This window comes from Podarcis pityusensis (assembly GCF_964106645.2).
Source record: "Podarcis pityusensis genome assembly, chromosome: 12".
In the NCBI taxonomy this organism is placed as follows: Eukaryota; Metazoa; Chordata; class Lepidosauria; order Squamata; family Lacertidae; genus Podarcis; species Podarcis pityusensis.
Genome location: NC_138037.1, coordinates 22,716,510 through 22,741,085, shown reverse-complemented (window position 1 = coordinate 22,741,085; position 24,576 = coordinate 22,716,510). Strand labels below are relative to the sequence as shown.

The 24,576-nt window shown below is 41.4% G+C and overlaps 2 long non-coding RNA genes across 4 annotated transcripts in view; one reads left to right on the top strand and one right to left on the bottom strand.

Moving 5' to 3' along the window:
* LOC308459307 overlaps positions 1–20,343 on the bottom strand; it is a 46,635-nt gene extending 26,292 nt beyond the window's left edge. The window contains exons 1-2 of one of the 2 annotated variants that reach the window (XR_013977976.1): positions 20,114–20,343; positions 19,135–19,176 (exon numbers count right to left, since the gene is read on the bottom strand). This is a non-coding gene — a long non-coding RNA (uncharacterized lncRNA). The remainder of the gene's footprint in view (positions 1–19,134; positions 19,177–20,113) is intronic. The other variant, XR_013977977.1, reaches the window with a different exon arrangement.
* The window catches only part of LOC308459314, a 31,827-nt gene continuing 24,559 nt past the window's right edge, over positions 17,309–24,576 (top strand). The window contains exon 1 of one of the 2 annotated variants that reach the window (XR_013977992.1): positions 17,309–17,395. This is a non-coding gene — a long non-coding RNA (uncharacterized lncRNA). Of the gene's footprint in view, positions 17,535–24,576 lie in introns of both variants that reach the window. The other variant, XR_013977993.1, reaches the window with a different exon arrangement.

The following is a 24,576-nucleotide window of genomic DNA, read 5'->3' as shown; positions in this document are numbered from 1 at the left end:
AAGCGTGGAGAACATGGTGTTTTCCTAGGATATGAGAAAGGGTCTTATCGTGTTCTGATCACAGACACGAAAACCATAAGGCTGACCAGGAGTATTGATGACAATCCACAATGGGACAGAGTTGGCGTTTTTCAGTGCCATCCCATTTGTGATGATGGTGCAAAAGGGGCAAAGAAAGTTAAGAGGGAGGCAAGTGTTATTGGTGATGATAATCCTGATGCCAATGTAGTTCCAGATGATGGCACAGATTATCAGAGCCCAAAAGCCTCAGGTGAGTCTGACGCTGACTCAGACTTAGCAGCTTCATATACTTTAGCTCCCCATTCTCCCAAAGAGGAGGAAGCACCAGAACAAGAGGATCAAAGAGTTCTGCGCAGGTCCGAGAGAACAACCAAGGGTGTACCACCGAAAAGGTTTTCTGAAGAGTTTGCAAAGACTGCGGTCACGAGCAACTCTGGTGGGGTTTTCAAACCTAGCATGAAGTGTGCTGAGAGTAGTAGCACAAAACGCTTTATTTATTTCCTTACCTGATATTTGAAGGAAAGCGTGTATTTGAGTTCTGAAAAATGGTTTGTTCAAATCTGCCTAATTAGAAATGTCAATTTGTATTTGAAAGGAAGAAATGTGTGTGAAGATTTTTCCAGAAGCTGCTTATTCAGTGGTATTGTAAAAGTGTTTTATATGCCGGGAGAGAGATACCTGCAGATATGTTAACCAAGGTTGTAAGCAGAGAACAACTTTTGGAGTGTATGTGCAAATTGCAGTTATGTTAAAGATTCTTGAAATGGTCGGATGAAATGGGGGAGGATGAGGAGATTTCACCCCTCCCATACACAAGAATCTCCTGATCATCTCCTGATGGTCTCTGCTGACTCTCCAGAGAGGAGGAGGCGTGTCCTGCCTATCTACTTATTCTGCCCAGCAACATATCTGTGTGTGTGTGTGAGAGAGAGTCAGTCAGTCAGTGTATTGGAGAGAGTGAGAGTGTTGGAGATCCTAGAGATAAGATTGCTGTTAGAGCAGCTGCAGACTCTCAGTGTAGCATTGATTTATGCTTACAATATACAGCTCTGTATATAGTTTTGTATCATAGTTGTAGTTACAGAATAAAAGGAAGATATTCTACAGAGCTGCTCTCCGAGTGGTTTATACTCTGCAAGACTCTGCAAAACTCTGCTGCGCAACGACTGTATTATTGAGACAGTGAATCCGGTGCTCTCAGCTCTAAGCTGTGAGTCCACAGCACTGTGACCGTTTCCTGTGAGAAGGAGGTCTCTGGCGGTGCTACCCAGCTCGCCTAGCCCAGTCGGGGTTGAGGTGCAAGAGTCCAGTTGGTGCACTGGCTCTAGGGCGATGCTGACAGTTCATTTGTGATTGGCTGTAGTGTTTTCATGTGTGAGTGGGGTGGGTGGGTGTTTTGGGTCAGGTTAGCCATATTGATTTGTATGCTGTTGGTGGATTTTTGTCATTGTCTTGTTGGGCTGTGTGTGTGATAAGCCACATTGCCATTATAAGAGAAAATGGGAGATGTTCATGGCAGCGGCAGAGGAAGCTGCTTGGGTGCCTGCGGTGGCGTGGCCAGGGGCAGGGCGAGCCGTCCATAGGGGCGGGGTGCACTGCGCAGCCTCCAGAGTCTGCCTGCCTCCTCCCACTCAGCCACCCTACAGCTGGGGAGGGGGAGGGAGCAGGTGGACCGGAGCCTGTGCGCGCCCAAGCCACCGTCTCTCTCCCAGGAGAGACGCGTGGCTTGGGCACATTGCAGGCCCCGCGGTGAGTGCCGCCCAGCATTTTGTCACCCCCCCTCAGTGGTAACACCAAGGGCGCACTGCACCCACCACACCCTCCTTCCTCCGCCCCTGGGTCATGGTGAGTTCTGGCACCTCTTTTTCTAGAAAAATAGCACTGCGTACAAGTACAAATCTACTCTGAGTTATCACAGGCTAGGGATTCTGGAATCTGGCCAGCAGAGACACAGTGGGGCCATCTCAAAGGCAGCAAATTTGTATTTATATTTTATGAGTGAGAAAGCTAATAAACAAATATTTCAAAAAATACTTTTGTTAAACTACAGGGAGTCAGAAGACCATGCTGATTTACTGCAAGGTATCCAGAGATCTGCCAGCTTTGTTAACGTATGACTACTTCATTCATGTCCTCTGCTTTGCCTCAGCAATAACCTGCAAGTTCCAATCAATGCTTGAGACAGTGACAATTTACTACTTTTTTTTTGTATTTTTAAAAGGGGAAAGCTTTTGTAGGTTATTTCCCCCCAGCATGTCTCTGCGTAACTCAAGGGATCAAGACAAGGCACACTTCTAATTTAATTAAATATCCAGGAGCTTTTTTCGATAATCACTGTGTAAGATTGAAATACTGTGCACTACTAACAAAGCAATCCTCACTCAGAAACTCACTCATTTTAATTTAGAAACTCGTATGCCACATTGTGAACACTGGCTAGGCTGAAGGAAGTTGTTTAATTTAAGGATATAGGAAGTTGCCTTACAGACCCAAACCATTGGTCCATCTAGTTCTGGCAGTAGCTCCCCAAGGTTTCAGAGGTTAATCATTCTCAGTCCTGCCTGGAAATGCCATGGATTGCAACTAGAACCTCTGCATGCAAAAGGGTGAGTTCTGCCACTGAACTATGGCTAGGGATGAGCAAATCTGTCCATTTCAGTTCATCTAAGTTCTCATTTTTCCAATCTTAAATTCAGTGCTCCAGCTTTGATACACACTCACACACACACACAGAAACACAAGTCCTCATGAAAAGTCATCATTTTAATATGACTTTCTCCTATTTCATATGCAATATTGCCAAATTTACATTTTTACAAAAGCTATTTTCTCTAATATAATCCTTTTTTGTATGTTATTTTCACTAATATATGTGTCTATATGCACACTCCACCTTAGTAAATGCATATCTGTACAAATTAACTTGTAAAGTTGGCTTGAAGTGTGAATGTTGAAGTGTGGCTATGCTTTGGTTCCCATAGCTTTTCAGAAAGTGTGAATTTGCAAACTAAATCAGATTTCTAACCCTGTCCCTTCCTAATTGTATTAACTGCTGGAAAGGTTACATCACTAATTTATATACAACCGCCAGTGTAAACTGGCATTATGCAAAGCCTCGTATGGACAGAAGAACTTCCTTGGGAGGTAGGATTGCATTTCCCCCCACGAAACATCTTTCAGCTATGCTGGAAACAGGCCCTTTCATGAGTGCAAGAGGCCTTATGCTAGCAGAAGGGCACCTATGAATTTTATTTGACAAGATTTGTGCATACCTTAATTGGAAGGAACCTCTAAGCTGTTTGCATAAGACAATATAAAATATTCATTAAAATGTGATAAAACGCTAAAAGCAAATTGAAGTAATGCCCCCTTCAAAATATAAATGAAACTAGAAGTTTTAAAACAGATACACATAACAAAACTGCATGTAAAAATTAGGCATCTGAGTAGGTGTGACTCAACCAAAATGCTGTTAGCAGGCACCAAAAACTACACAGCAAAATCTGTTTGCCTACTATTCATAGGCAGGTTGCTGCAGCGAGCAGGCACTGCCCACAGTGAAGGATCTAACCATATAGTTTTGCAGTGCAGCCCTTACAGACCAAATCAATCCCCCCAAATAAAGAAAGGAATTAGTTTTGTTTAGTTAACCTTTTATTTTTTTAATCAGTCTTGGCTGCTAACAGTCACACCAGGGTTTGTTTGTTACTTTATTTATTTAAAGGATTGTTAGCCCCCCCCCCAAGTTCTCCCAGAATGGCACAACACAATAGAAATCACAAAACTAAAACAAATTCAAAGACCAGCAACATCATTTAATTTTTTATTTTTTTGTTAAAGAGCAAGCATGGAACAATTACCATACCAAGGCAAAAATCAGCAGTGAATCCAATAAAAACCACCAACTGATGAGAAGGGGGGGGGGAATCCTCAGAGATACAATTGCCAGAGTGGTTTAACAATCTGTCCCTCTTCCCAGGCAACTCTGGAAATTGTAGCTCTGTGAGGGGAACAGGGATCCTCTAACGCTGGGCTAAAGCAAACTACACCAGATTCTTTGGCAGATGCTATTAAAGTGGTATAATAGCACCAGAGCGCTCCAATCCACTTTAATTGTGGAAACCTAAATTTCCAGTATGTTATTAAATCTTTCTTGTAAAATACAAGGAAGCTTTCCCACAGCATACAGGTAGCTGTTACTCCCTTTAAATGCCTGCTAGTAAAGGGCCCAGTATAATAAAGGCACGCCTGGTATTATAATGATTCTGAATATCAGCAGTACAAGCCACCCAAGCATACCAAAACCCTTGGCACCTTCTCCACAGCGCTGCAAGAGGGTCTACAGACCATCAACGGTACACTCAGAATACCATCAACTAGATGTAACTCTGGACAGAAACCAACAGAGGGAGCTATGTTCACATCACACAATTAAGTAGGGCTCAAGCAGCCATATTAAAAACCCAAAGCAGGATGTCACCGACATGGCAAAAAAACACCCACCCACTAATAGCTCTCATCTTGATGTGTGGCAGCTTGCTTTCTGCTTGATACATGCTTCAACATTAATGAAACACCCAAGTATTGGGATCACTGCAGGAATTAAGTTTGGCAGTCAACAAATTGGATGTGTGTGTTATTATTTACATTTTTCTCACCTGCTCCCTTCATTTTGAAATCAAATCATCTTTTTTCTTTTTAAATTGTGAAAGCTTTATAAACTGTTCACATTCAACGGGACCGCGACTCCATCCAGAAAAGGAGAAACGGACAGTTTCTCAGCCCCAGAAGCCACCTACCCACAGGGCTTTTGTCTTGCCAGGATTCAGTCTCCGTTTATTGGTCTCCACATCCAGCCTACCACTGCATCTGGACGCCAGTTCAAGACTCTACTCCTGATTCAGACGTTACGGAGAAACAGAGCTGAGTGCCACAAGCATATTGACGATATCATGCGCCGAAGATCCTAGTGACCACTTCCAGTGACTTCATATAGAAGCCATGGGGGGGGGGGAGAGGCGGAAATTACAGAGTCACTCACTCTGGAACTGGCCTTGAAGGTAGGGCTGAAATCACTTCAGAACAGTGCTCCAAGTGCCAACCACAGAATGGATCCAATAAGATATACTGGTTGATGATAACAAAAGCTGTTGAATTGTCAAGCAGAAGTAACAGGTTCATACTCTCTCCTGTCCTTTTCCTGTCAAAGGCTCTCACCTTGTACAGTGAAATAATAAGTATTACCATCTAAGAAAGCCCCTCCTAAGACCACTGAGTCCAGAGTCTCACATGACCTAACTGCCTACTGGATTCACTGCAGCTGAATAATTGTGACAGGATTGCACCGATAACAATAATACACTTTGGATATAGAAGGGAAAGGAAGTAAAGGATGCGGGTGGCGCTGTGGGTTAAACCACAGAGCCTAGGATTTGCCGATCAGAAGGTCAGCGGTTCAAATCCCCGCGACGGGGTGAGTTCCCGTTGCTTGGTCCCTGCTCCTGCCAACCTAGCAGTTCAAAAGCACATCAAAGTGCAAGTAGATTAACAGGTACTGCTCCGGCGGGAAGGTAAATGGTGTTTCCATGCGCTGCTCTGGTTTGCCAGAAGCGGCTTAGTCATGCTGGCCACATGACCCGGAAGCTGTATGCCGGCTTCCTTGGCCAATAAAGCGAGATGAGCCGCAACCCCAGAGTCAGTCACGACTGGACCTAATGGGTCCCTTTACCTTTACCTTTATGCTTAGTTGCAAAGGACTTTGGGCAAAGCCTGCCTGACTCTGGAGCAGTGGCGTAGCGTGGGTTGTCAGCACCCGGGGCAAGGCAAGTAATTTGCGCCCCCTAACCCGTGGATTTGCGCCCCCTAACCCTAACCCCCAGATGTTGCGCCCGGTGCGGCCGGCCCCCCCTGCACCCCCCACGCTACGCCACTGCTCTGGAGAGCTACTGCCAGTAGCAGATGATGGGCAGAGAGGCAACACTTACCTGACCTCCCACCAGCAGTGTTACTGTAACTTAGAGTGGGAGGGGAAGGGCGGCAGGGAGGTTGGTACCAAAGAGATACACCAGCAGAGGCATTGTATTGACTGCTGGTGCATCTGCAAGGTGTGGGCTACCTTGCCTCTCCCAGTAACAGTAGTAACTTTGGTGCTGGTAGGTCAGGTGATGCAACTGCATTCTATCAGTCTCTACTGGGTACTGACATTTGCTAGGGGGGATCATGTGCTGGGCTAGATATAGACTTGTCTGGCAAAGTATTAGAGGCCTCATTTCATCATAATTGCCTGCATAGTCTTGGAGCAACATAATCACCTAACTACCTGCTTCTTCCAAGGATCTTTTGACATTGCTAAAGCCACACCAGTCACTCTGACATGTGCTTAAGTCTTCAGCAAACCATTCTAAAGGCATGCCCCAAATTCCTTGGAAATCTATTCTAAAACTACTCTAGGAAATAAATAATACAGAAACAAGCCTACATATTAAGAATTGCCTCTTCCAATATTTACAATTATAATTCAGTGTTAGTCATTGCTTAAAATACCCTCAAAAAGACGAGATCCCCCAAAATTGCTACTTTTCAAATATATATATAATTAAAATCCTAGAGGTTTTCTTAGGTTTGCCTTTAAACCTAGTATGTGCTTACTTATTATAAATGTAATGTATATACAATTATAAATATATATTTACAATTTTATATATACAATTCTAACAATTAACATAAGGTATTATTCACACATATTGCATAATAGATCAGGGAGAGAAAAACAGTGTGTGATATATAATTTTTAATCCAATGTGCAAACAGATCAACAGAAAATAATAAGTGTGTAGCACAAGCCTATCTACATCTAGTCAGAGGTCAGCCACCCTGAGTTTACTGGGATTTACTCCCAGGGAAGTGAGTAAAAGGTTGCAGCTCTAAAGACAAAGTAATTCTATTTTCTCAAGCCAGTTTTATTTGGTTTTCTATTTGAAACATCTCTCCTATTGTATTGTATACAGAGCATTTTCATATATTTTTTATATTCATTTCTCTACAGCTCAGCATTTTAGTACTTATTCATCCAAGGAAAATATGTATGAGTAATCACTTTCCTTAACTTTCAGCACAGGAACGGAATTCTGCTATGCTGCCAAATACCCTCAAAAGAATGTGTTGCTAAAAAAAATAAATCTATTTATTGAAATACCCTTAAAAAAAAAAAAAGAACTCAGAGACACAAAACAAATGCAAAAACAGAGATTCCCCCTAAATCAACCTAAGTAGCCAATAAAACATTGCTTACTCATTTGATATTTGGGCTGCAATCCTATACACACTTCTTACTTCTGAGGAAACCTCTCTAGGTTTACACTGTCAGACTTTTTACACTGTGCTCCTGATTCAGCTCTAATAATGCACAACTGTTCTGTGTTGCAGTGCATATTCCCCTCTGCTTCCCCCCAAAATAATTCAGCCCCATCAATGAGTGAAGCTGAGTTGTGATGTAGATTTACAAATCTGCAGCAGAAGTGCATGCAGAAGCTGATTTCATCAATATGAGCCTTGTCATGTGTGGCAACCACACACACATCTAATTTGCTGTCCATGTGTGTACTGGGAAGCTCATATCTATTGCTGCTTTCTTGCAGGGAAATGGCCACATGCAATGGACACACGTCATGGTTTTCATGTTTATTCTTGCATGGAAAAAAATCATTCAAAATCCTCATCCCAACTGAAGTAAAATCTAAATTATGTGCTACTTAGCCACACTATTCATTGTTTTTCCAGTGTATTTCTCTGTGTGGCACCAGGGATGAATGAATCTGTCAATTTCAGTCGCTCTGAGTTTCTCATTTCTCCAATCTTAAATTCAGTTTTTCACATTTCCCCACCAGCATTTGAATGATAATTTTTGCCCATATACACATTTTGTATGCTGTTTTGTCTAATATGCAATGCATTTCCCCCTAATATAATGCAATTTTGTATGTCATTAAAATTAATGCATGATTTGTCATGCTGAGTTTACCATAGTATATATTTTTTTGCACTTATTACTTGGCTGGAGTACTGCATTGTAGACTTCAGAGAACTGCAAATTTTAAAATATGGCCATTTCAGAATTTTTTGTATACTTTTGGAAAGTGTGAATTAGGTGGTTTTACCTTTAAATTTGAAATTACTTTCTTCCCCATCCTTACATGACAGCAACAACAATCACAGTTACATTATAATTGCATTTGATGTAACTTGATTCTTGCCACAAAGTCACCCAGAGAAAGAATGTTCTACAGTGGCTTAGAAACTGAGCAAACAAACAAACACAATTAAAAATAAAGCTTTCAGATTTTCAAACAGCAATTTTTATATTGGGAAAAAACAAAACAGTTAAGTGACTTGGAGGGAAAATATTTCAGTTGTAATGCTTTAATGAAGACACAAATGGTGTTTTTTTTGTTTTTTTTAAATATATATTTTATTAAGGATTTTCTTGTTTTACAGAAGTGTAGTGCCTCGTATTTTTTTTTTCCATGTAACATTTTTACAAATCCGTTTCATTTGTTGAGGCATTAGGGGGAGAAGAAAAGAAAAAAGAAAAAAGAAAGGGGGGTGGAGAGAGGGAAGATGGATAGGGGTGGGGTCGGGTGGCGGTGTTTCTATTATGTTTAATGTATGTAGAGTTATCCGGGTAATTGAAGTCCCCCATTACTACTATCTCCCTTCCTTTTGCATGCTTGGCCATCTGTTCCAGGAAGGCATCATCTATGTCCTACGTTTGGCTTGGGGATCTATAGTAAACTCCCACAATGAGGTCACTGTTATTCTTCTCTCCCTTAATTTTGACCCAAATGCCCTCACTTTGGCTTTGAGGTTCTAAATCTTGGATCTCTTCACAGGTATACACATCCCTGACATATAACGCCACTCTTCCTCCTTTCTTGTCTGGTCTGTTTCTCTGAAATAGATTGTATCCCTCCATTATTACATTCCATTCGTGGGACTTATCCCACCAGGTTTCAGTGATGCCTATTATGTCATATTTAGTTTTAGGGGGAGAAGAAAAAAGAAAGAAAAAAGGGGGGGTGGAGAGAGGAAAGATGGATGGGGAAGGGGTCGGGTGGCGGTGTTTCTATTATGTTTAATGTATGTAGAGTTTGGTGTCAGCGTTGCTTGTGTTGTTCACTTGTGTTCCTTTGGTGGTGAGAGAGGTTGGGGTTGGCCTAGGGTGTGATTGTTTGCTTGTGATTGGCTGCGGTGATCTTTGTTTTCGTGTGTGAGTGAGGTGGGTGGGTGTTTTGGATCAGGTTAGCCATATTGATTTGTATGCTGTTGGTGGATTATTGTCATTGTCCTGTTGGGCTGTGTATGTGATAAAGGGGAGCCATACCGGGGTGAAGGCGTCTTCTTCTGTTTGTCCCCGTGTCAGTTTCAGTTTATTAGTTAATTTTTCTAGTAGGGCTGTTTCCCATACTATTTGGTACCATTGGTCCATGCTTACTCCTGACAGGTCTCTCCAGTGTCTGGTTATGGTGTTTCTGGCTGCTGAGAGCAGGTGGGTTATGAGTTCTTTGTGGTGTAAATGGGCATTGTTGTCTTGGAAGATGTTTAGTAGGGCCAATTCTGGGGTGATGTCTATTACTTGCTTAGTTATTTTACATATTTCTTGTATGGCTGTTGTCCAGAATAGTTGGATTTTGGGACACTCCCACCACATGTGGAGGTATGTGCCTGTGGAGGTGCACCCTCTCCAGCATTTTGGTGAGGTTCCTGGGTGTATTAGCGCTAGTTCACAAATGGGGTTTTCAACTAATATAGAACATGTTTGCGCGAAGTCCTTTTAAAATGTTCACCATCGTACAAAGCTGAAGAAAAAGGTAGACAAGGAGAGGGAAGACTTCATATTAGCGGAATGCAGGAAATTTGTTTTCAGGCTTAATAGAGCTGGGACGTAAATTGGCTGCTTCCCTTTCTATGAGAAAGAAGAGAGTATTTGATTAAGTTAAACAGGAGCAGTTTCTTTGTTCCCGAGGTGAACGAAAGCAGCTTCTTGGCCCAGAAAACTGACAGCCCTGGGGGGCAGGGAATCTATTAAAAGAGATGACAAAGGAAGAAGGCACTTAAAGTAATCTGTCAAAATTCAGAATGAATCTTGGGAGGTATATAAAAGCTACATTCTTTTCTGATGCATAAGGGAGCCGAATGCCATGGAACGATTCAGGGCAATCCAAAAGAAGTGATTTCAGGATGTTGCATATGATAAAGTTAAACGTCTTAGCCATTCTGGCTAAGGCAGAGCCTGGAGTTAAATTTACCAGGACCAATTAAAAGCTGACCATTCTTTAGAACTGTGGTCAAAAAGCAAAGTCCTTAAACAGCCTGCTCTGGAGCACAGGCAGGGGAAGCAAATAGGACTATTTTGGAATTATAAATTATTTGGAAAGGGTATTTATAATTGCATAGGTATTTTCTGTGCCCCAGTAGGGTTTTAATAGCCTCTCACAAGTGAAATCTACTAAGCAAACTATGTTAGTCCCTTTGGTTGTTGGTTTTTTTTTAATAAAAAAGAGCAAAACCAGACAAATTGATGAATATAATTAGAGCTGCCAACCAAACAAATACACCAAATTAAAATAAATATGTCTATTATGTTTTCTAAGATGCTGAAGGAACTATAAGTTGCTTTACAATTATCAAAAAGCTATCGCACATTATTACAAGGAAAACTCAAAGTGTCCCTATTTTCCAGGGATGTCCCCGATTTCTGATTTGATCCTGGAATGTTGCCCTTTTCCTTAGGATGTCCCTATTTTCATTGGAGAAATGTTGGAGGGTATATTGGGTGCACCTCAGTAAGTAGGGAGTTCTGAAAATGCGAGTTATCACTGAAAAGGCCTGTCTCTGGGTCCCCACCCCACCTACAACATTGTGGGAGAGACCACCAGGAAGGCCCCATCTGCTGATTCTTGAGTACAGAACGTGAGGAGGTATTCTTGCAGTCCCAAGCCCTTGAGAGATTTAAATGTCAAAGCAAGCACCTTGAACTGGAGCTGGAAAACAATTGGCAACCTGTGTAGATATGTTCGTGGCCTACTTATCCGAGCACCGTTCTTGCCTCGGCATTTTACATCAGCTGCTATTTCTGGAGCATTTTCAAAGGCCCCTAGAACACATTTTGGGCTCAGAGGTTGCCAGAGCATGCGTAACCCTAGCCAGGATATCCTTATGCAGAAATGGTGCATCAGGCAGGCATAGGTGCTCCTAGCCACAGAGGCCACCTGTGGCTTGAGAGCCAAAGGTGGTTCTGGGAGCACCCTCAAACAACACACTGGCTCCTTCAGGGGGAGTGCAACCCCACTAAGAACAGGCAACTCTGCCAGCTCCAGAACCTAAGGCATGCCCACCTACAGCACTTCAATCGTCTCTGGATTCAGTTTCAATTTGGGACTTAATTCTAAGTAAAGACGCATAGGATTGCATTGTCAGTCAATTAATCTACCAGTTAAAACTGAGAAGCCCTAAAGTTTACATATGCAAGGTAGTATCATGGTCAGGAGAATGTACTGACATGCTACATGGCAAGCAGGTTTTTGCAATGAAGGCATTTTTCCTTTAAAAGCTTATTGTTCAAATAGAAAAGGGCAAGATTCCTATTTGGGATACACAAGCCTTTGAGGATTCCCTAAACTCAGCGGCGTAGCGTGGGTTGTCAGCACCCGGGGCAAGGCAAGTAATTTGCGCCCCCTAACCCGGGGCAAGGCAAGTAATTTGCGCCCCCTAACCCGGGGCAAGGCAAGTAATTTGCGCCCCCTAACCCCTAACCTGCCGCCGCTGCCAGCTTCTTCTTGCTGCTGCCTCTTCTGGTCTGGTGTGGTTCTCTCCCGCGCTCAGCGCTGCGCTGGGCGGCCGCTGCACTGTCCCTCCCCCAGATAGTCCCTCGCTCTCTCTCCGCACCGCAAGCCTGGCACCCACCCCCTCCACAGTGGGCGGCGACCCAGCGGCTCGGATCGGATTCGCACAGCCAGCACTGCAGTGAGAGAGAGTGAGCCAGGTAGGGGCAGAGAGCTGCGAGTGCGAGCGCCCCCCCCAGATGTTGTGCCCGGTGTGGCCAGCCCCCCCTGCACCCCCCACGCTACGCCACTGCCTAAACTAGCTCTTTTTGGGCAAACATCACACACTGCATACATATATGCGTGTAAAGCAAATTGTCTTTTATTGCTTTTCTATTATAATTCATTTGCTTTTCTATTATTACAACCTAGCAGTGGGGTTTGTATGGGGTGGGTTTTAGAAATGCGAAGACTTCCTTTTTTTCTACCACAGACTTAATACTGAGACAGTTCTCAGGTCTGATTATCCTTCAAAGTCAATATTGATTTTGGGTTCATCTTTGGTCATTATTTACCTTCCAGACCAATAAATCTTTATCTTAACTTGGTATAATTGATAAAGACTTTTAAGTGACAGCATTTATTAGATAAATTCAGCACACTGAATTGTCTTCTTAAAATATACAAAGTAGCCATCTATAGGTAAAACATGTGTTTTCTCCTAATACTTCTTTTTCACCTTTCTTTCTTTTGTAAAATTTGCAGCATCATATTGTTAGAATGGTAAACAAACTATGGAACCAACACTTTAAAAAAGCCTTATATACATATGAACAATGAAATACACATTACACAAACAGTACTTTGGGCCTTCTCTCACACTGCACTCATGTGAACACTAAGTTAATGTGAGCTAGAAGAGCCATTTTTGTACAATAGATGTGGCCCATGTAAGTTTAATATTAAAATAGCAATTATTTTTTTTTTAAAGCAATTTATTAAATTTTACAATAAAAATAAACATGATAAACAATGTAACATTGATCTTAACATATTTTCACATTTTCTTTGGACTTCCTCACATCTCCCGCTCCCATTTTCATCGTTAAAACATTTTGTCAGCAATTTATCCTCTTATTTAAATTCTTATATCCCTTCTATATTTCCTAATCTTATAATTCTCAGAAGAAGCTAAATTTCACAGTCTTACTTATTTTCTTAAAAACTTCTAAATTTAGTGGTGCTCAGTTATTTTGATCTAGCATCTTATTTAACATTCACTCAAATTGCAATACTTTTGTAAATAGTTCTTAAATTTCTTCCAGTCCTCCTCAATCCTCTCTTCTCCCAGGTCACGGATTCTGCCGGTCATTTCAGCCAGTTCCATGTAGTCTATCAGTTGTATCTGCCATTCTTCCAGTGTGGGTAGATCTTGAGTTTTCCAGTGTTTTGCGAGAAGTATCCTTGCTGCTGTTGTTGCATACATAAAAAATGTCTGGTCCTTCTTTGCCACCCCTTGGCCGACAATACCCAAAAGGAAAGCCTCTGGTTTCTTAGTGAAGGTATATTTAAATACCTTTTTCAGTTCATTATAAATCGTTTCCCAGAACGCCTTCACTTTAGGGCAAGTCCACCAGAGGTGGAAGAACGTTCCGTCACACTCTTTGCATTTCCAACACTTATTATCAGACAGGTGGTAAATTTTAGCAAGTTTGACTGGGGTCATATACCATCTATAAATCATTTTCATTACATTTTCTTTCAGGGCGTTACATGCAGTAAATTTCAATCCATTACTCCACAACCTCTCCCAGTCCTCAAACATGATATTATGCCCAATATCCTGTGCCCACCTTATCATAGCCGATTTAACCGTTTCGTCTTGTGTATTCCATTTCAACAGCAAGTTATACATCCTTGAAAGTACCTTAATCTTTGGTTCTAACAATTCTAAAATAGCAATTATAGGAGTTGCAAAACAACAACTTTTACTGTGTACTGCTTCACAATCCTTATCACATCTGTTATAACACACAGAGAAGTAGATAACTAGAAGTCCCATTTTCACAGACAAGAAAACCAAGACTGAGACAATGTGAGCATAATGCTAAACCCACTGTTATTTGCTTTAAACATCTGTGGTTTGTAGAAAAATCCAGGTTCATGGATGATCAAGCAAACCACATTTGTTTTACTAACATTGGTTTGTTGTTCCTTGCCCGTTCTGTGTATACCTGGCTCTTATATAAAAGTGCTTTGTAGAAGAGAGGAAATTGCTGCTTGGTTGCTCTCTTGTCATTTGTTGCACCAAGGCAGCAGAATGCTTCAATCCACTTTAATTGCACAAACTTTCTCGTATACCCTTGAATCCTTCCTGGAAAATGCCAACACCATGGAGGCAATCTATAATTTCAGGTTGTGGTTGTTGGCCCCAAAGAAACCATAGTTAGTTGCTTCAGGCAGGTTCTGATGTTCAAACAAACCAGAGCTAAGCTAAACAAACAATGGTTTAGCCTTACACCAAAAACCTGGCCAATGACTTGCCCAAATCAAGACCATCTACTGAAACCAAAGTTTAGCAGGCACCAGACCTCATACCTGCCTATCTTTCTGTTCATTGGGCCATACAGTCTCTGAAAATTAGTGGGAAAATCTCAACTCGATACAGTAAAGTTTTGTGACATTTCACCAGTATATAAGCATGTGAGAAATGGTCTTGATGGTGCAGAGCAAAGTTCATTTTGATCAGCCATTTCCTCTCACGTATAGGAACAATGGAAATTTTGATATCCTATTGTTTGGTTCCAGCAGTGGATAATCAACAATTTATTGACTCAGAATATGGAGGGTCCATTAAGGTTTCATGACTAATAGCCGCTGACAGACCTAATAAGAACATGGCGGCCTGGAACACCCCATTCCTAAGCACTTACTTGCCAGCAAAAATCTTACATCTGGGCTCTTAATGGAGCAGGGTCATACCAGTAAGTGTTCCTTTATTCAGCACTTTGGGTGAAAAGTGTAAAGGGCAAGGATAAAAAGAAAAATATTAAACAAGTCAATTTCTTACATTTTTGAACGGGAAAATAATATTGAGCTGCAAGAAAAGGAAACATCAAAGCCCCAAACTAGCTTCCTCCGAAATCAATGGGAGTCTTTCTATCGATTACTTTAATGGAAATTAGAATTGGCCCAAAATCATTAGAAACGGCACAAAGAAGGAGGAAATGAGGTAGACAAAACTCATTTCAATGTTAATCAGAAAAGAAGCAAGGATGGCGGGAGCGAAAAAGACGTTATAAATAAATAAATAGTGTCATCTGCATAGTTCAAACTACACAAACCACACAAAGTCAAAAAGAAGCAAATAAATAAGGACAATATGTTAAATTTAAAAAAAGTGTTCCCGAGAGCCTTCTACAGTAGTCTTATTTTGCAAAGGTCTGTCTCTCCCTTTGTCATAAAGCTATCAGTTGCAAAAAGCATATTGTGCTTTATTCACCCTCAAAAAACAAGATCTTAATAAATTTAATGATCCAGATTATGGTAGGATTAAATACAGAATCTGCTAAAAGCACAGTCTTAACAGCAGTTGTTCAGACAAAACAGTAAAGTGCAATATAGCTACTGATTATTGATCCCAATTTTATAAGCATCCTAACATTAAATGTAAGCAACTCTGAACTCAGTATGATCTGTTCATTGTATTTTTCAAAATTCACATTCTATTCTTTTTTTGTTAAATTTTATTGCTATTATAATTAATAGCAAGAGCAAACCTTGCATTTTTCTATCTCAAAAACACACCTTCCAAAAATCAGCAAAACAGTTCCATCCTTTGGCAACGCTACTACTGCAGTTTAATAAACAAAAATATTCCTAATCTTACATTTCCATAACACAAGATTCCAGAACTCAACCAAGCAGTTCCATCTTTCAGCAAAATCAGTTCATTCTCTAAGCTGCTCCCTGTACTTCTGACCAACTCCATCAGTTGCTCTCAGACTATTTTGCAAGTAGAATTCAGTCTCATACTGGCAAATTCAAATTGTGTAATTAAAATGGGTTTGGTACCTTTGTGCTACAAACCTCCTTCCTGCCCCAAATCAGAGTTCTTGTGTTAACAAAAACGATAGGAGAAATGTACTGGACAGCGTTGGATAATAATTGCCATGTTGTACAACCTCCAGTAAAACAAATAAGAAGGAATACTCAATAAACAATCAGCATTATCTAACATCCTTGCAAACTCTGTGCAAACAAAATCAGGATAAACCATCAATAAACCAGATGTCTGGGAGTTGATTATGGTTGGAAATGATGATGGAGTCAAGCTAATGGGCACCCAGGGTGCTTCTAGGTGGAGGCTTAATACTGCAAGCAGGTTGTTTGAACAGGTTGTTGGTAACATTTTTAAAAAATCAAATACTGTATAATTGATTTCTCCCAGAAAGAGTAAAACCAGATTAAAACGGGGAAAATGTGAGCTAGTAGTTTGATATCACCAGTTGCTTGCAATGTTATTCAGTATTACAAGAATATGGGTTTGTTTGTTTGAAGAAAATGAAATCAGGAAGAAATTAAACAGAGTAAGTTCCACTGGTGGTTGGCGCAGCCATTCTAAGAACCCAAACCAGTAATTGTTTGATCAGCTAATTAATATATGTAGTATGATTTTTTTAAAAATAGAAACAACTTTGTCCCAAGTTAGTGCACAAATGACCAAGTACATTATTCAGTTGGATTTTCTTCTTGGGAAGAAGAGAATTATTATTGCATTATAGTTATGAAACCACGTGTATTATGTGTGTATTAGGATAATAAGATTATACACATCTGTATACAATGTATGGAAATGTAATTGAGCGGTTTTTTTCTTTTTCATCCTCACTTTTTCTTTTGTCACTCTCTTTTATATAAATGAAATTATTCCAATAAAATATACAGTAATAAAATGAAACAATTTCCCACGGGGGGGGGCATAAGAGATCCGGTGGCCCTTCAGATGCGATTGGGGCTTGCAAGTCTTATCCTCCCCAGCTACTGCATCTCCTGGCAGAGGCTGAGCGGAGCTGAAGTGCAACGGCGCTTAGTATCTATTTATTTTTTAATTAAAAAAAAAACATGCACAGAGCAGCAAGCGCTGCATGGGATTGCAAGAGCCCTGCTTGCTGGTTGCACCGCGGCGACCACCTCCTCCGGTCAGCGGGTTTCTTCCACAAGCCGCAGACGAATTAACCCTCGACAAGTCACACACCCCGCCCGGGTCTGCGGAACAAAATGGTTCTCCTCGTGCGTCCTCGGCTGCAAAATAGCAGCAGGAGCAGCAGCGGCAAGCGCGAGCCCGCCAGCTCCCGTTGCCATGGGAGCCGCGCGGCGGGAGTCCCTGGAGAGCCCCGCTTTCCTGCCTCAGCATTGACCGGCGCCAGGGGGGGAAAGGAGCTGCATAGCCTTGCGCCAGAGCAGGCGAGCTACCTGCAACGCTGGGCGAAATCCCACAGCGGGCCGCGCTGCGTCCGTCTGTCCTTGCCGGAAGAAGGAGTCGTCGTCTGGGGGTACCTCGAAGGCCGAACAGTTTTATGGGGCCGGAGAGCTTTCCTGGGCTGCCCGAGACCCCACTTCTGAGGTGGCGGGTGGCGTCTTGCTCCTCCTAAAATGGCCGACCTCTCTGGAACCCGCTTGCATTGATAAAAGGTCACCTGTGATTTTTAGAATTAATCTCGCAAATACCAGTGTGCCATAGCCATTAGAGCAGTGGTTTCCAACCTGTTTTTGGCCATGCCCCACTTAAAAAGGTAAAGGGACCCCTGACCATTAGGTCCAGTCATGGCCGACTGGGGTTGCGGCGCTCATCTCGCTTTATTGGCCGAGGGAGCCGGCGTACATCTTCTGAGCCATGTGGCCAGCATGACTAAGCCGCTTCTGGCGAACCAGAGCAGCGCACGGAAACGCCGTTTACCTTACCGCCCGAGCGGTACCTATTTATCTACTTGCACTTTGAGGTGCTTTCAAACTGCTAGGTTGGCAGGAGCAGGGACCGAGCAATGGGAGCTCATCCCGTCGCGGGGATTCGAACCGCCGACCTTCTGATTGGCAAGTCCTAGGCTCTGTGGTTTAACCCACAGCGCCACCCGGGTCCCTATGCCCCACTTAAGCATCTCTAAAATCCTGATGCCCCCCCCCGCTCCCGTGACATATAATTAATATTCAAAAAGTGAACTCCTATTCATGTGAAGGAAGCCTAAAAGGCCATTAACGTGGTCTAACTCTTTCTCAAATTGCCCCCCTTAAAAATCAAATTTCCCCCCTGTAGAGCACGTGCCCCACCTTGGGAACTACGGGGTTAGAGTGTTGGACTAGGACCCGGGAGACCTGGGTTTGAATCCAGGCCATGGAGCTCACCGTCACTGCTTCTCAGCCTAGCCTACCTCTCAGGGTTGTTGTGAGGATTAAATGAGGGCAAGGAGAGCAACATGCACCACCCTGAGCTCCTTGGAGAAGCTCCTGTGATTCAGGATAAGTGGGTGGCATCAGAATCTGCTCTCTAGGAACACACACTCTTGGGCCAAGGGTTAGGTGCTTGTTTGAACGCAACATGGTGTTTGGGCTCAAAAGGAAGCTCTGGCATTATTCACCTTGGCCTTTCCCCCTCCGAAACCTTGCATGGTTTGCTGGGAATACATTTCAACAATCAGGAATCATCCTGTGGCTATGTAGCTTAAGTTATACACAAAGGGGAGGTGGGGGAGAGAAACTTCACACGTTTTGTTTCTAAGATTCAAATCAGTGATGGCGAACCTGTGGCCCAGACCATTGGCCATGCTGGCTGGGGCTGATGGACAGGGAGGGGCAGACTTTGGTAATACGGTGCCTGAGCGAGGACAAAGTTTGCCCTTGCAATACCTCTTATTTTCACAGTTACAGGTAGGTAGCCGTGTTGGTCTGCTGTAGTCAAAACAAAATTTAAAAATCTTTCCAGTAACACCTAAGGTGCTACTGGAAGGAATTTTTAAATCTTATTTTCACATTAATTCCTTTGGGAATTACAGTTTTTTAAATGGATCTTCTCAGTAGGTATCTGTATAAATATAGGTGTTATTATTTTGCACCCCCTCAGCTTGGCACATTGTGCAGGGGAATTGCCTGCACCACACTAAATCTGGCACTGTGGTGAAGGCCGCAGTCCAGCAACATATGGAGGGCCACAGGCTCCCCGTCCCCAATTTAAATGATGACCAGCTTGCTTTGAAAAGCTTTAGAAGAAACAGATGTGCAGTGTAGAAACTGAGCTTACCTTGAGTCAGGATGGCTTGCGCTGATGCATCTCATAAGCCACCTAGCCAGAAAATAAGAGTGCAAAATGTACTGTAGGAAGAGAAGCCTTTCTCTTGCTCTTATTTCACTTGTTCTCCTGCATATGCCAATCTAACAGTACATACCATACTGACTCCCTCTGTGATTCTACCTTTTCACATATGCAAGTAATCAACTTGATTACTCAGGACTTGAGAACTTGCAGCTGACCGTGCGCGATTTGTGGCTCATTAATAGACACAACTTGTCACTTGATGCTGCGGTTATCAAGTGATGAATACACAGGTGTGAACCAACTTTGCACTAGTATATCTAACAAACCCCAAACACTTATTTTTAAAAACAAATAAATAATATTCATATTTAATTCAGTTATATGACTTAACACATTAGGTGGTTTTTTAAAGGTTATACCTGGTTGTACCCTTAGGTCAACCTTCCTCAGCCTGGTGCCCTCCAGATGTTTTGGACTACAATTCCCATCAGCCCCCAGTCAGCAAGGCCAATGATAGGAGCTGTAGTGCAGACCATGTGGAGGGCACCAGGATATGTTGAGGTAGCCAACATGGTGCCTTCCATATATTATTAGACTACAACTCCCATCACCCCTGATCATTGTGTCAACTGGCTGGGGATGGTGAGAATTGTAGTCCCATCAACAACAGCCCAGGGTTGAAGACCAAATGTCTAGATGTTGTTGAACTACAATTCCCATCATCCATGACCGTTAGCTATACTGTACTGTGGCTGATGGGAGCTGGAATCCAATAGCTTCTGGAGGGCCACAGGTGCCCCACTCCCCCCCCCCATTTTTTTAAATGGAAATGCCGGGAAGAATTACAAATCTGACTTGCTTTTGGCTGTGACCCCATCCTCTCTTTCTCATAGGTACACACATATTTTAAGAAGGTGGCCTAAAGCCAAACTCCCTTCTAAGATACTGCAGTATAAGTTGCTACCTTATTTCACAAATTGTATTTGGAGGTAGAGTTTAAGGTCTCTCTGAGGGACAAATCCAGGATCTCCCAGATATTACTTTCCCCCATTGCTAACTCCTGCTGCAGTCATTCTGTGAGGTGCTGATGAAGCAGCGTATGAAGTAATAAAGAAGACAGGGTGCCAGCGTTCTATCCCTGTTTTGTCCTAGCAGTCCATGCAGTTGAGAGGCTGCTGTTTCGCCCCCGGTGGGGCCAGTTTGTTGGGGTTGGCGGATAGCACACTTCCTGAGCACAGTTTTCTGGACTTCTTCAGTTGTCTCGTGCCATCAGTGTGTCTGCTAGTGCTAACTGATAATAATCCAAACGGAATCTTATCAGAATCAACATAATACAGTGGTATCTCGGGTTACATACGCTTCAGGTTACAGACTCCGCTAACCCAGAAATAGTACCTCGGGCTAAGAACTTTGCTTCAGGATGAGAACAGAAATCGTGCTCTGGCGGCGCGGCAGCAGCAGGAGGCCCCATTAGCTTCAGGTGGTGCTTCAGGTTAAGAACAGTTTCTTTTTTTTATATAAGATATTTATTAAGGTTTTCAAAATATTACAAAGTAAAAATAGAAAAAAGAAAAATACAAAATAAAAATAGTTAAAAACAACTCAATCTTTCCATTACTTATTTTTCATTAGCTTGTTTCCCGGACCTCCTCACGCCTCCCTTTTTTGTATTCCAGTTCAGTTCAGCAAATCCTTCCCCTCTTTGTTTATCCTAATCTTTAATCTTAAAGTATTGTAACATTAAATTTTTACCTGTTAGTAATCCATTTTTCATATTCCCTTATAATATTTCAGCTAAAAACCACTTAATTTCTATCCAACATCATTCTAACATTCATTAATTTTACAATATTTCTGTAAATAGTCTTTAAATTTCTTCCAATCTTCTTCCACTGACTCTTCTCCCTGGTCTCGGATTCTGCCAGTCATTTCCGCCAGTTCCATATAGTCAGTCACCTTCATCTGCCATTCTTCCAGAGTGGGTAGATCTTGTGTCTTCCAATACTTTGCAATGAGTATTCCTGCTGCTGTTGTGGCATACATAAAAAAAGTTCTATCCTTCTTTGGCACCAATTGGCCGACTATGCCCAGGAGAAAGGCCTCTGGTTTCTTCAAGAAGGTATATTTGAATACTTTTTTCAATTCATTGTAGATCATCTCCCAGAAAGCCTTAATCCTTGGGCATGTCCACCAAAGGTGGAAGAATGTACCTTCAGTTTCTTTACATTTCCAACATTTATTATCAGGCAAATGGTAGATTTTTGCAAGCTTGACTGGAGTCATGTACCACCTGTATACCATTTTCATAATATTCTCTCTTAAGGCATTACATGCCGTAAACTTCATACCTGTGGTCCATAACTGTTCCCAGTCAGCCATCATTATGTTATGTCCAACATCTTGTGCCCATTTAATCATAGCAGATTTCACCGTTTCATCCTGAGCATTCCATTTCAACAGCAAGTTATACATCTTTGATAAAGTCTTAGTTTTGGGTTCTAACAGTTCTGTTTCTAATTTTGATTTTTCCACCTGGAAGCCAATTTTCTTGTCCGAATTATATGTCTCCATTATCTGATAATAATGAAGCCAGTCTCGCACTTTGTTTTTTAGTTTCTCAAAACTCTGCAGTTTCAATCTGTCTCCCTCTTGTTCCAGAATTTCCCAATATTTCGGCCATTTGGCCTCCATATTGAGCTTTTTCAGTGCTTTCGCTTCCATCGGTGACAACCACCTTGGGGTTTTATTTTCCAATAAATCCTTATATCTTATCCAGACATTAAACAATGCTTTCCTGACAATATGATTCTTAAATGCTTTATGTGCTTTGATCTTATCATACCACAGATATGCATGCCATCCAAATACATTATTAAAACCTTCTAAATCCAAAATGTCTGTGTTTTCAAGAAGCAGCCATTCTTTCAACCAGCAAAAAGTTGCTGATTCATAGTAAAGTTTAAGGTCTGGCAGGGCAAATCCACCTCTTTCCTTTGCATCTGTTAGTATTTTAAATTTTATTCTAGGCTTCTTGCCCTGCCAGCCAAATCTAGAAATATCTCTCTGCCACTTCTTGAAACAGTCCATTTTGTCCACAATTTGCAATGTTTGAAACAAAAACAACATTCTAGGCAATACATTCATTTTTATCGCAGCAATACGACCCAGCAGTGAAAGCTTCAAATTTGACCAAATTTCTAAATCTTTTTTCACTTCGGCCCAGCATTTTTCATAGTTGTCTTTAAATAAATTCCCATTTTTTGCTGTCATGTTAATCCCCAGGTATTTCACTTTCTTAACCACTGTTAAGCCTGTCTCATTCTGAAACCTCTCTCTCTCAATCGGTGTTAAATTTTTCTCTAAAACCTTGGTTTTTAACTTATTCAATTTAAATCCTGCAACCTGACCAAATTCTTGAATCAGTTCTAAAACCCCTTTGGTACTAGATTCTGGCTCCTGTAACGTCAATACTAAGTCATCTGCAAATGCTCTCAATTTGTACTGTTTGGCTCTGACTTGTATACCTTTAACCAACTGGTCCCTTCTAATCATATTCAGCAAAACCTCCAGGACCGATATAAAAAGCAATGGGGAGATTGGGCAACCTTGTCGTGTCCCTTTTTCTATCTTAAATTCTTCCGTCACCACATTATTTACAATTAGTTTAGCCTTTTGTTCTGAATAAATTGCAGTTATACCGTTTTCAAAGCCTTGGCCTACCCCCATCCCCTGTAGGTTCTTCTTCATAAAGCTCCAAGAGATATTATCAAAAGCTTTCTCCGCGTCCACAAATATCAAAACTGCTTTAGTATTTATGTTCACTTCTAATTTTTCCAAAATATTAATTATATTCCTCAAATTGTCAGACAAGTATCTTCCCGGGAGAAAGCCCGCTTGGTCTTTATGAATCTCTTCCATCAACACTTTTTTCAATCTCTTGGCCAAAATATCTGCAAAAATTTTGTAATCCACATTAAGTAATGATATGGGGCGGTAGTTCTTAAGCTGAGTCTTTTCAGTCTCTGTTTTCGGTATAAGTGTAATATACGCTTCTTTCCACGACTCTGGTGCCCTTTTCCCTTCCAATATTTCATTGCAGACTTCCTTTAAAGGTTGTACTAACCACTCTTTCAAGGATCTATAGTATCTAGAAGTCAGCCCATCCAGTCCTGGAGATTTGCCTAGTTGCATGTTTTGAATGGCACCTTCTACTTCCTGTTCAGATATTTTATAGTTCAACATTAATTTGCTTTCTTGAGAGATTTTTTGTAGTCCATTTGTCTTCAAAAATCGATCTATATCCATTTCTTTCTGTGGCCCTTGTGTATATAATTGTTTAAAGTACCTCTGGAAACAATTTCTAATCTCAGCTGGGTTGTGTATGTTCTTTCCTTCCACTTCTAAATTTGTAATAGTATTTAATTTGCCAAGCCAGCAATTTCCCACATTTATTAGCTGATTCAAATGTTTTTTGTCTCATTTGTTTAATTTTCCATTCTATTTCCTGATTCATCATTTCCATATATTGTACTTGATATAACTTTATTTCTCTCAAAATCTCCTGCGACTTTGGTTTTGCTCTCAATTTCTTCTCACTTTCTTTTATTTTCTCCAAAATTTTATCTTTCTTCTCATTTTGGCTTCTCTTCTTTATTGCATTCTGTTGTATCAGGAACCCTCTCATAACCGCTTTGCTTGCGTCCCAGATTACTCTTTTTTCAACATTAGTGTTCATATTTATCTCAAAATAGTCTCTCAAAAAATTTTGGGCCTTCTTAATCACATCTCCATCTCTAAATAAGGTGTCATTCATCCTCCATCTGAAGGAGCCAGTTGATATTAGTTTCATCTCCATCCTTACAGCATTATGGTCGGAGCAGGTTTTTGGACAAATTTCCGCTTTCTTTATCTTTGGTGCCATTCCTCTAGTTACCCATATTTGGTCGATTCTAGTCCATGTCATCTTGGCTTCAGAAAAGAAAGTTCCCTCTCTTCCCAAGGGATTCTTTGTTCTCCAAATGTCGACTAAGTCCAAGTTCTCTGTCATCTCAAAAAATGTTTTCGGTAGTCTACCATCCTTGGTGATTACCTGTCTTTGTGCCTTATCCATATTTGTAGATATTACTCCATTCATATCCCCCATCAAGATCAAATTGTAATCCAAATAATCCATTAAGGTCTCATGCTACTTTTTAAAGAATTCAGATTTCCCCTCATTCGGTGCATAAACTCCTACTATCAAAAATTTCTCTCCTTGAACTTGAATTTCAATTGCCACAAATCTTCCTTGATCGTCTTTAAAAATGAATTTCGGTGATAGTCTCTCTTTTGCATAGATCACTACTCCTCTTTTTTTAACTTTGTCAGATGAAATAAACCTCTGTCCCAATCTCTTGTTAATCAATACTTTCCTATGTAGCCTTATCA